This window comes from Haliotis cracherodii, unplaced genomic scaffold (assembly GCF_022045235.1).
Source record: "Haliotis cracherodii isolate W230 unplaced genomic scaffold, xgHalCrac1.p SCAF_43, whole genome shotgun sequence".
In the NCBI taxonomy this organism is placed as follows: Eukaryota; Metazoa; Mollusca; class Gastropoda; order Lepetellida; family Haliotidae; genus Haliotis; species Haliotis cracherodii.
The window spans coordinates 1,211,705-1,223,682 of record NW_027266301.1 but is presented as its reverse complement, the minus strand read 5'-3'; the positions used below and the strand labels follow the sequence as shown (position 1 = coordinate 1,223,682).

The 11,978-nt window shown below is 39.6% G+C and overlaps 1 pseudogene; it reads left to right on the top strand.

Moving 5' to 3' along the window:
• Nucleotides 1–3,523: 3,523 nt before the first annotated feature.
• On the top strand, nt 3,524–11,236 carry LOC139441722 (uncharacterized; annotated as a pseudogene).
• Nucleotides 11,237–11,978: the final 742 nt, after the last annotated feature.

The following is an 11,978-nucleotide window of genomic DNA, read 5'->3' as shown; positions in this document are numbered from 1 at the left end:
AGTTTGTTTTGAGTTTTAGGTTTTGTTTAATTGGTAGCTTCCCTAAGTTGGGAGAGAAATAACTCAAAGGAGAGAGTTGTGAGTTTTAGTTTTTGTGCTACTGAGTGAAAAGCTTTAGTACTAGCATTTGGTGAGTTTTGCTTATGCATGTAGGCTAGGAGTAGTGTGATGTTATTAAGAGTTTTAGTGCTGGTTAATTGAGGATTTTTGCGCCTGAAGTTTTTGTTGGTTTTAGGGGCTGAGAAAGTGATTTCATTTATTTCCTCGGTGGAAGAATACTCGTCTTCGTCGGTTAGGTTGGTTTTTATTGGGGAGGCCTGTGGAGGTGTTTGTGGTGTGGTGTGGGGTGTTGAGTTTGTGCTTGCGTGTTGGGTGTAGCTGTGGTTTCCTCAGTGTTTGAGTTTTTTTGTTGTGGTTGCTTGTGGGGAAGTGTTGTTGCCTTGTGGGCTGTAGAGTGTCTGGCTGAGGGTCGTTGTGTGTCTGTGGTTTTGCTGTTTGCTTTGCATGCGGGTGTTGATGTTATGGGGGAGTTGGTAGGTGGCTGTGTGAGGTGATGTGTGGAAGTGGTGGGTGCGGTTTCTATGTGGTTGCCCCAGATTGAATCCGAGAGTTTGTGTGTGGTGTTTGAGTGTGGTGTGGGGAGGAGAGGTTTGGATGTAGGTGGTGCATATTTTCTTGTTTGGATTTTGGCCGAATCTATGTTTATGTGTTTGTTGGCCTGTTGTGTTAGGGCATGTCTGTGCGGACACTGGTTTGAGAGTGATGTATGTTTTATGCATTTGCAATGGATGCACCAGGGAGCGCATGTACCTGGGCAATCGGTTTGGGCGCATTTTTTACATTTAGTTTTTTTTAATGTACATTGGGTGGCCGTGTGGTTATATCTAATGCAGTTAGAACATTGTTTGACCTGTTTGATGTATGGTTTAACTTCTAGTTTAGTGTGGGCACCGAAAGAGATGTGATTAGGGGCTTCAGGGAATTTAGCAGTTTTTTTGAAGTTTACAATAACGATTGATGTAGGGACCGTTTTGCCGTTTCTGTTTGTTGTTATCCTGCGGGTGCTTGTTATTTGGGGTTGAGGGTATTGATTTGTGTTTGCTTCTTGGGTGTAGAGTTCTAGGTCTTCGGCTGTTTCTCTAGGGTTTACTCTTATTACCCCTCGGGTGAATTGCTGCCAATTTGGAATTTGTTTTGTTACGGTTACGTGAAAAATTTGTACTATTTTTTTAGCTGCATTGAATGAATCTTGATTTGGGAATATTATTTGGTAACCTTTATTTGCTTTTTTGATGTTGCTGTAATGGATTTTTTCGCGTTTAAACCATAAACCTATCCTGTCTGCTGAGAGTTGTTTAGTTAGGATTGATGCTGAGCCTGCGGCGAAGAAGTATAGTGCGAAGGTGGTGATGAAGGAAGCCGGGGTGGGTGTGGGAGAAGGTGGTGGAGTGGATGAGTCGAGCTTACTTTTTTTGGGGTTTGTGTATTGTGGAGGCGAGTTGGCTGGTTTGGTGGGGGTGGTATGTTCCATGTCTGAGCCATACTCGTCCGGAACAATGTTTTCGACTGTCCTCCCGGAGGTGTTGTGCGCTTCCGCGGGTGTGGGTAAGTCAGGATCTGGGGTGTCTGCGTGTGAGATGATGCATGTGTCTGTCATGTTTTGGGGTGTTTGGTTTGGGTGAGTTGAGATGTGTGGTGCCTGAACCTTACTAGAGATTTATTTTTTTGCTGGAAGGCTGGGGTTGGTGAGACAAGTGGAAAGCTGGGATTAGGAAATATTTAGTCGAATGAGTGGAGTGATAGGTGAGTGGTGGGCGTGTGTGGTGAGTAGGAAAAAGCGTGCGTTGTGTTTAGGAGAAGGGGGGATTAGGTGTTTTTTGTTTTTAGGAGTTGGGTCAAAGGGTGCGTTTGAGTGGTGGGCGTGGGTAGTGAATAGAAATGAGAGCGTGCTGTGTTAAGGAGATGGGGGAGGGTAAGGTGTTGGTTTGAGACTAAAGGGTGTGTTTGAGTGTTGTTGTTGTTTTTTTAAGGATTTAGGGGTTTTGTGATTAATTTGGTGAGAGTGATAAGAGTATGTGAGTAAAGATGAAAGGATAACGTGATGATAATTACCGATGGTGAAGTTTCCTTGGCTGGCTATCAGGCAATGCTCTGTGCTGGCTTGGGAAGTGTTGCTCGCTTGGGGTACAAACTGCAACTGATTGTCTGGCCAAGACTCGATTTTTTACAGACCGCTGTATTATAGCTGGAATATTTCTGAGTTTCGGCGTTAAACAACAAACAAACAAACGATGAGAGTGATTTTAAGAGTATGTGAATAAGGCTGAAAGGATAACGTGATAATTACCGATGTTGGAGTTCTCCTGGGCTGGCTATCAGGCAATGCTCTGTGCTGGCTTGGGAGGTGTTGCTCGCTTGGAGTACAAACTGCAACTGAGGGGATAGGGCTAAACAACATAGGTATATATACACTTATTGACATCTAAGTTGTTACAGTACCTAGTTGATGGGCACAGAGAGGTGATTAAGCTAATTGGAAGCCAGTGGATGACTTATGAACACAGAGTAAACAAGCAGACAGATGGAGATGATGGAAGCCACTGTATTAATTGGATGGACAAAGGGATTTAGCAATTAGGTGATGGTAAGCAGGCGGGATGTAATAGCCTTGGTCTCTGTTCATTGCTGGCTGGATCCTTTTGATGTAGATGGCTTCTAGGAGTTTCCTGATTTTGTAGTCTGATTGGATGTTGGCAAGGATCTTGATGTTGTTCCACTGGATGTTGTGATCGGGGTGGGTTTGGGTGTGGTTGGAGATGGCTGATTTTGAGTCATTTTTTTGTACTGAGGTCTTGTGTTCTTTTATTCTAATGGGTAGGGGGCCTGGATGTTTCTCCTACATAGGAGTCGCCACAGTCACATTGTATGTGATATACGGCTCCAGCTGGGTCTTCTTTCATTGATGTAGGGGGCTTGCCATTGGCGCTGAGGATGTTCTGGATTGTCCTGCCTCTCTGGAATACTGTATCAATGTTGGCGTGGGGTATAAGTCATAAGTATGGCAAAATTTCACCCACCAGAGAACTTTAATTTCACGGCAGAAAGTCGGCAGAATGGCCTGACTGGTGACAGCAGTTTTCACGATTTTGTATCGCCACGAAACTGAACAAGGAGTTCAAGGATGTACACATCTCGTCATTAGTGTATGCAGACACAATTCTGACATCTTTTACATGGGGACCAGATAATCTTGTCAAAAAGTTTGATGCACATTTCATTCCAAAGCGGAATATCATTCACGAACATGCCAACAGGGGAAATCTGCAGAGTATTTTATTAGGAACTTATATGAGCTAGCTGAACAGTGTGATTTTGGTGACAAGAAAGAGGAGGCAGTCAGGGACAGAATATCTATCTGTATTCTAGTTTTCTATATGGGGGGAAAAATTGAATGCCTTGACGAGTTCAGTGGACTTACAAAATACAGACATTTACAGGTTCCGTGTTGTTGCCATCAAAGGACATGAAAACTTACTTGTTAGAAAATGGGGCTGATTACTATGTTGCCTTTGCATCTCGCACACTAACTGGGTCTGAACTGAAGTATGCCCAGATTGAGAAAGAGTACTGTAACCTTAGGTTCCGGGTACTTTACCCTTCTACCTTTGGTCACTTGAACTTATCAACTACTCCTTGGTTCTAGGGATGGTGTAGCTCTCTCAAAATCACAAGTCAGATGGTTTGCTGCAGTCTCTTTTTATTTATGATAGGCGGGGCAATTATAGTTTATAGTAAACCAACACCTGCTATACCGAGTCCCATGCGAGCTGTTACAAGTGCGGTGTCAACTCCGTCGAGAGCATTCACGGCTCTGCGATAAATTTTATACAATCCAAGTCTCAACTCCCTCTCCTTCTCTATTCGATGTTTTATGTCGCTTATTTGATGTAATCGAAATCCATCAACAGTATCCATCTTTCCAAATGCTTCATCGAGCGCTGGATATAAACTCATAGTGTATATTACGGTCATATAATAGTCTTTAATTGATCTTGCTTAAATGTTTTGAGAGTATACATCAACCTTATCAAATGAATATTATACGGCAAGAATATCTTAGTAAGAGAAATGCTGTCACTTTTTATAATTTGAACCCCCTTTGAGGGTTGCAACGGGTGAAGCTCCAATATGAATAATACTGCAACATTGACGCTTGTGTTTCTTGAGCCATTTAATCGATAGACCTGGTAATATTTCGAAGGCATTTTCCGGTGCATCTCCGAAAGAGGCTTCAATAAAAAGCGTTGAAATATTAGGTATTGCACTCAAGTGAACTTTAATATCATTGAATTCAGTAACCAAATTTAATCTAACATTTTGGACTGCCGGACGACTAGATAACATATGACCTCGGTTTTCTGGCAGGGGAGAGACTATCACACTTTTTCGTTTTGATGGGATATAAGCCCCGAGTATGATGCCACTATTTATTATCTTAGTTAAATTATGTGATTTACCAATCATCACATACGGTGGGGTAATGACGATATTCAGTAGTTACTCGATGTTTGCTTCGACCATTGTCCATTTTTTTATCATCGTTGAGAATAATATTGTATGAAGTGTTTTTAATGAGTCTACTGACGTCGACATCACTTAAATCTCCTAGATTACCTGTGAATGTGACTTCTTTCTGCTTGTATACATTATCTTGTAAGTGTAAAGCGTATAACTTACCATCGGTACCGGGTCTACCGAATCCTTCTGTGTCTCCGAGATCGGAAAGCGCAATTGTATTACATTGTCTGAGTGTTCCAGGGCCTGATGAATCAACCATTATTTATAATATGGAGTGTTACACTTAAGTATCCTATATGTACAGGTTGGTGTTTTACATCTAATACAGAAATTTTGAGGTCTGAAATAATACCACGCTTTAATTTTTTATATTGTAATGTTGAGAAAGAGTCTGTACTACCGCTATTATATTTTTCATCTTTGTCTGTAATAGATCTAAGCAGAGTTGAAGGACTTTCTAGTTGAATATTATCCGTTGTACTTATTTGAACAAGATGGATGCACAACTCTTTATAGGGAACTAAATCGGGTAATGTATCTCCATCAAATGTTCCCTTGATTAATGTTACATCTCCATCTGCAAATCCAAGAGTAATTGCTAAGTTCCTGTAAAGCTTTACATCCTTTTCTCCAGCGTTCAAAATCAGTATTCCATTCGACTCATTTTGTGTGAGACTAAATCCATTAGGATTAAAAATTTCATCATACGCTGTAATACCCATCAGGTATAATAATGTATTTTTCAATAACATTGCCATCTAATATATGTATCTTATTATTATTTCTCACATCATTTATATTGGTCCACCATGGGTAATACGTTACATCTCATAGAGTGACTTCAAGTTGACCATCCGAGTTATCGATAGTATGAAGCAGTTGAATAGACTGACCATTTGTTATTCCCGGGAGTGTAACATACATATTAAATATACAATGATACTATATCATAACTTAAATATGAAATCGAGATACATTACTAATCAATTGATTATAGTAACTGCCTCTGGTTTTGATTTTTTCGTTAAATTTTTTAAAAATACAGGTTCCTGGCAACTAGCGATAAAATGGTGCACGATTGGTTTCACAATCCAATGCAATTTTGGCAGAATCAGTTAAACTTTGCCATATGGTGTGCAATAACGGGATGTGGTGTATCTCTTTATGCCCCAGGATTTGAACTGAATAAGTCTTTTTTATCATTTCGCGTGTACTATCAGATTAGATGTATACTTAAAGAAATTAGTGCCCCATTACCGCAGGATCGAGCATGGAATTCCACAAGAGGGCCTTCGAACGTATTTGTAATGAATTTAATGTTTCTACGTATTAAAGGAGCTAGCCATGGTCTAGGTGTTCCATACAGTGGACAGACAAAAAACTGTTAAAGGAGAAAGTGATATTTTAGCTGAAGAAATGGTAAAAATAAACAGTAGATCCACTTAGGTGGTCGCATAGAAGCAAACTTTATGTAAGATTACATACTATTTTCTTAAAAACTCATAACTGGTATCACAACTGGCAACTTTTTAATAATGATTGGAGGGAAGATATTATGAGTTTTAAGAATGGCTTGCCTTATATTGTACAAAGTTTGTGTATCCAAATGATACAACAGATGCTTTGAATGAATTCTTAATGATAAAACAGAAAATAGTTTTACTAATCCAGGATTTGTAAGATTTAATGAATCAATAAGAACTTATGTATGGGCAATTCTCGGTGCACAATCGCAAACACGAATGTCCATTATTGGTTCTGGGACGGCGCTCGATGCACGAAAACAGTTTGTCGCAAATGTTGAGGATACTATTAATTCACCAGTTGACATACCATTTTCTATAAAACGTTATCAAGATGTATTACAGTACGCTCAATCCAAAGTGGACTACGTTTATGCGCCGGGACTATACATTTATCTGAGTAATATTGAACTTAAGATCGGTCAAGTGATAGGCTATAATAATAAAATTGTTATTGCTACCGATCAACAAAAACCAGGTATATATTCAGATATTAACACTGAATCAATAACGCAAACAAACACAGGTGAAACGGGAATAGTCAAGCTACAGTTATCTACTCACAAGTACCACCTCATATTGTAGCTAAAAATCAACAACATATCGATGAAAAAACAGCGCTTGTAGTGGGTGGAGTCACGGCTGGTTTACTCATGATTTGGTTAAATAGTCTTTAGCTAATACGTACAACAGCCCTGCAATTGCTACGATCAGTGCCCACAAGTTTTGACTAAGCCAAGTGGTGGTCTTAGCTAATAAATTCAAGAGCCAGGAAACTATACTCCCTATTATACCGGGAAGTGCAGGCGTGGCTTTCCCAGCGAGCTTTCCCAGTGCTGAACCTAATGCTTTTAAATGCTTTTTTATCCACTCTTTTATACCATCCGACCTAGGCGGTGCACCACCTCCTGTACCACCACCGGTTAACGCGAGAGTCAAAGTCATTATAATAAATCCCAATGCGGTTAAAATACTGGCAATATTTATCCCCTGTTCTCTGAACAATGTTTTAATTTTATCGGCCAGTGTAGTGTCATCGTTGAGGACTTGATCAATAGTTTCTCGAATTCGACTGATTTGTGAACACAGTGCCTTTCTATTACTGGAAGCAGCCTCGAGGCGGGCCGATCTTTCGTCTTCTAAGTTACGCAATTTTTCTGCTACACAACGTTTACTGAACTCATCACCCGCCTGTTCAAGTTTTGTTTTCTCATAAGCTATATGCTTGTCGTTTTCCAATAGCTTGGCTATATTATTGATGAGTTCTCCCCGCATTGTTCGCATTGCCTCGTCAAGACCTCGTAATTCCCTAATACTGAACTCTGAATATGGTGATACACTGACCGTGGAATTATCGTAGTAGGTATCCAAGATTTCTCTGAGTCCGTGCGAGGCCACCTTCGAGCTTTCTTCCAAATTATCTATGTTACTTAGTTCATCACGCACAGTCCGAAGAACCTTAGTAGTCTTCGCGGAAAGTTTTTCTCGTGAGTAGTCCACAAAACCTAATTCATCACGAACAGTGCTGGTGCCATGTTTAGCGGCTATCGTAGGCAAGGCTAGGGGCTTACGAGTACGAGAATTCATAAGATCAATATCAGGTTTGCTACAATATATTCCTTTACTATCAAATTCAAACTTTGAATAGTCACGACCAACAGGACTAACATCTTTAAAGGTATCTAATAATCATTAACGGTTGATAGTAAAAGTTCATCGTTAAGATTCATGCCACCAAAGCTGGTTTCATCAGTACCCTCTTTGATTGTACTAGTATCAGTTATGTTATCTAGATTAAACTCATCCATTTTTATATTAAACATATGGTTATATAATTTCAATATAACAATGTATTCGCAATACGGACGCAAGTTAAACCCGCAACGTAGACTTAGAGATCCATTAGGGGTCAAACTATAACTAATAACCCGAGTACCATTGATCAGAATCAAACCCTTCTGGTTTGCTTTCCTAATCTCGGCGCACTCGGTGTGTTAGTTCCGGGAACTGTCCGACTAGCATATACGATTATTTTGACCGACGTGAACAGGGAGCCCGTTCAGAACATAGGTCGTGTTATCGTTGAGAAAATCGCGATTAAAATTAGCGGTAATGAGGTTTTGAGTATCAACGATAGCGATGTATACTATTGTTACATGGATCTCTGGAGAACGGATAAAGAGCGGGAAAACTTACAGTACCAAGGAATTTGTAATCGGAACACATTTAGACTGCGTGTAGATGCTTCTAGTGGTGATTGTACCGTCGTAAAAGATCAGGCCGTTGCCGACGCATTAGGTAACCGATTCTATATTCCCCTAGACTTTGAATTACTAGATTCCCACATGCCTTTTTATCAAGCATCCCTAGGCGATAGGTTAGAATACGAACTCACTTTTAATTACTACGGCAGAGTAATCAGTGCTGCTGAAGATGCTAGCTATTCCATTGACAATATCTCGCTGGAGTATGATATGATAACAGATCCCGAATTAGCCAGACAAATTCGTAACCAGTATACCGGAAGTTAAGCCATTTTGTACGATCGCGTGCTTAGACATCGAAAGATCACCACGAACAAAAAAGATACGACGTGGAATATCAATCTAAACGTCCCCACGAGGTCGTTGAAGGGTATTTTAATGTTGTTCGAGGACACCTCCGATGCATTTAAAAGAAATACCAAGAAGTTCTACAATCCCAAGATTACAAAGGTAGAATTGACTATCGAGGGCGTTCCTAAACAACTATATAGTCAAGGAATGCTAGCATATCAAGAGTGGGATGAGATTAAAAAACTCTCTTCTATAAAACGAGGCCCAGAAGTTAACGCGGTCGTGAAAGATCTGTCTCTCGGTGGTGTATCGATGGGTAAATACCTCACCACGAAGTACGCGCTATGGCTCGACATGTGAACAACGGACGATGACCAACTACACGTCAGTGGGAGGAGAATAGAAAATGCCAGCGAGGGTATCAATATACATATAACGAAGCTCCAGGAATCAGCTGGTAAATTAAACATATATTTGTAAGTGATTATGGATGAGCAACTTAATATACAGAATGGACGATTCATGCAAGCAATCTATTGATAATCTTTTACCTAAAGAACCGCACTGTGCTATCATCTGTGGCCAAACGGGTTGTGGAAAAACAGCTTTTATTCTAGAAATTTTTCAAAGTCATTATCGGGACGTTTTCGATCATATTATTATTCTGTGCCCGACTATAAACGTTAATAAAACCTACCTATCGAGAGATTGGGTAATGAATGATGATGGTGTACACTGAGTCGATCCGGACAATCGTTTACAAGACCGAAGCATTCTTCGGTCGGCATACTCAGCATAGCGTTTGGGTACTTACTCAAAAATACAGCTCTGTCCTGAAAGATCGCAGAGAGAAGACCAAATGGGTAGCCCTGTTTCATTGCAAAGACCGAGATTCATTCGAGGAATGTTTACGCGAAAATGATGTTATTTATACCAAGCTTGAACGAGAAAAAGCCAGAAATCTGTTAGCAGCAACGAATCACTGTAAACTCGTATTAAAAACCGATCAACCAGCTGCTTATGCAATTGCTTAACAAAATTATAGCAAAAATATGGTAAATATAGCAACTACTTGGCAAAATTATAGCATAAATATGGCAAAATTATAGCAAATGTAGCAAAATTATAGCAAAATGTGGCAAAGTTATAGCAAATGTAGCAAAATTATAGCAAAATGTGGCAAAGTTATAGCAAATATAACAATTTTATAGCAAATATAGCAAAATTATAGCAAATATAGCAAAATTATAGCAAAATACGATAAATTGAACATTAGCGGTTAATATTACATAATGTGGCTTAAAATCATCATTCTTTCGCTACAGTTTATCATTATAGGCTTTATTGGATATGTCATATTATATTATGTTAGACTTAAATATGTAACCTTAGGTTCCGGGTAGTTTACCCTTCTACCTTTGGTCACTTGTTCTTATCAACTACTCTTTGGTTATAGGGATGATGTAGCTCTCTCAGTCAGATGGTTTGCTCCAGTCCTTATTATTTATGATAGACTTTTATCATAAATATACGCACATGGTCCTCAGATAAGTTCTTGTTGTTGCCTGAATTACATAAGTACAACACATACCTAGATGATGCTTTGAAAGGCCTGATGGTTTTTCTGATGAACGTTTAACTCTACTTCTTTTCTGACTCGGGATCCCCAAACCACAGTGAACCTTTCTGTTCAGCTGCATGCTCCCGACTCCCCGCACCACTCTCGGACAACTAACAAAATACTATCGATGATAAATTTAGCTCCTCCCTCCAAAATCACATTTGACATCATCATGATCATGAGAAATGAGTCATAATGGTCATTCCCCAATTTCCATAGTAATTAGGTTTACCATGAAGCCCTTCTCACTAACCACTTTGATTACCTCTTTAAGTCATTGGTCAACTTGGACAGACCCAATCAAATCATATACATATAATCAAATACCCTCAACCATTTCTGCCAGAATGGAAGGCACCGAAAAGATATTTAATCCTGTTATTTAGACATTCCAGTCAAGCAGTAGTATGAAGCTCAAGACTTTAGAGACAATTCCTGGAATGAGGTGAAGACAGCTTTCCTTGCAAGGTACAAAATAGGTTCAGCAAAAAGATATGAAAGACTAGACAAGCTTTATAATAGGAAACAGAAACAGTCTGAGGATTTTGAGGACTTTCTTCAAGAATTGCAGTATGAAGCAAAATGTCTTGATAGACTGGACGACAACTTTCTCATGGATGCCATCATTAGGAATTCTCAACCTCACATTATTGACCAGTGCAGAAAATACTCAAACAGGAGGGAACTTTTCATATGAGCATCAGGATGACTCTATGTACAGAAAACAGTACATTAAAACTCGGACTGAGTGTACTGATGACCAACAACCAGTGAAGAACGGGACACAAACATTCCATCAACATCACAGAATTGTTTGTGCATCAACACATGTTGATATCAGGGACATGAGTGACAATGATGTGCCCTGTGGACAAAACTGGAGCCCTGCTCCAAGGAATATGAGCAATGAGGAGCATAGGGTGTCACAACCACAATTATGGAACATTTGTGGACAATGAGGTAGGACACATTTTAGTATGTCTGAGAGTCTTGTGAGATCTATGCAATGTTTTCAATGCAATAGGATAGGGCACCTAAGCAGATTCTGCTTTTCTAATTAAGCCAAACATATGCAAGGGTTAACAGGGGCAGTGCTACATGTGGATTTGAGCCTGCCGCCAATATAGCAAATATTGATTTTGATAATGTTGGTAACATCATAGGCCACTCTTTTACAATCAGAAATAATACAGAACCAGATCATAGAAATGATAAGTGATTTGAGGGAGATTGTTGTTTTTACTTGTAGTGTGGGCTTATCTCACAGCAGTATTAGGGTTAAGATATCTGGAAAGACTTTCAGAGCCCTATGTGACTCAGGTGAAACTTTGAGCTGTATGAATTCAAATGTATTTTCATCTATTGGAGGTGAGAGTAGTTTCCCTATAAAGAAATGAGGTGCAAGGTCATTGGTCGGTGCAGAAGGAAAAATGTGTTAGGCATATCTAAAATTCCTCTTACAGTTGGTCAGCTATGTATTGTACAGGACTTTCAGGTCTTTTAGCCCTATCAATTGATGTGTTGTTAGGCTTAGATTTCTTGGAAAAGCCAGAAAGCTAAAATTGATATTAGCCATAATAGGTTGACTTTGTAGGATGGACTTATAGAGACAAATTTCATTGCCTATTCAGATTAATTCCAACCTTGTTACATGTATATGTGATGTGGTACCACCACCACACGATGAAACTTTGTTGCCGG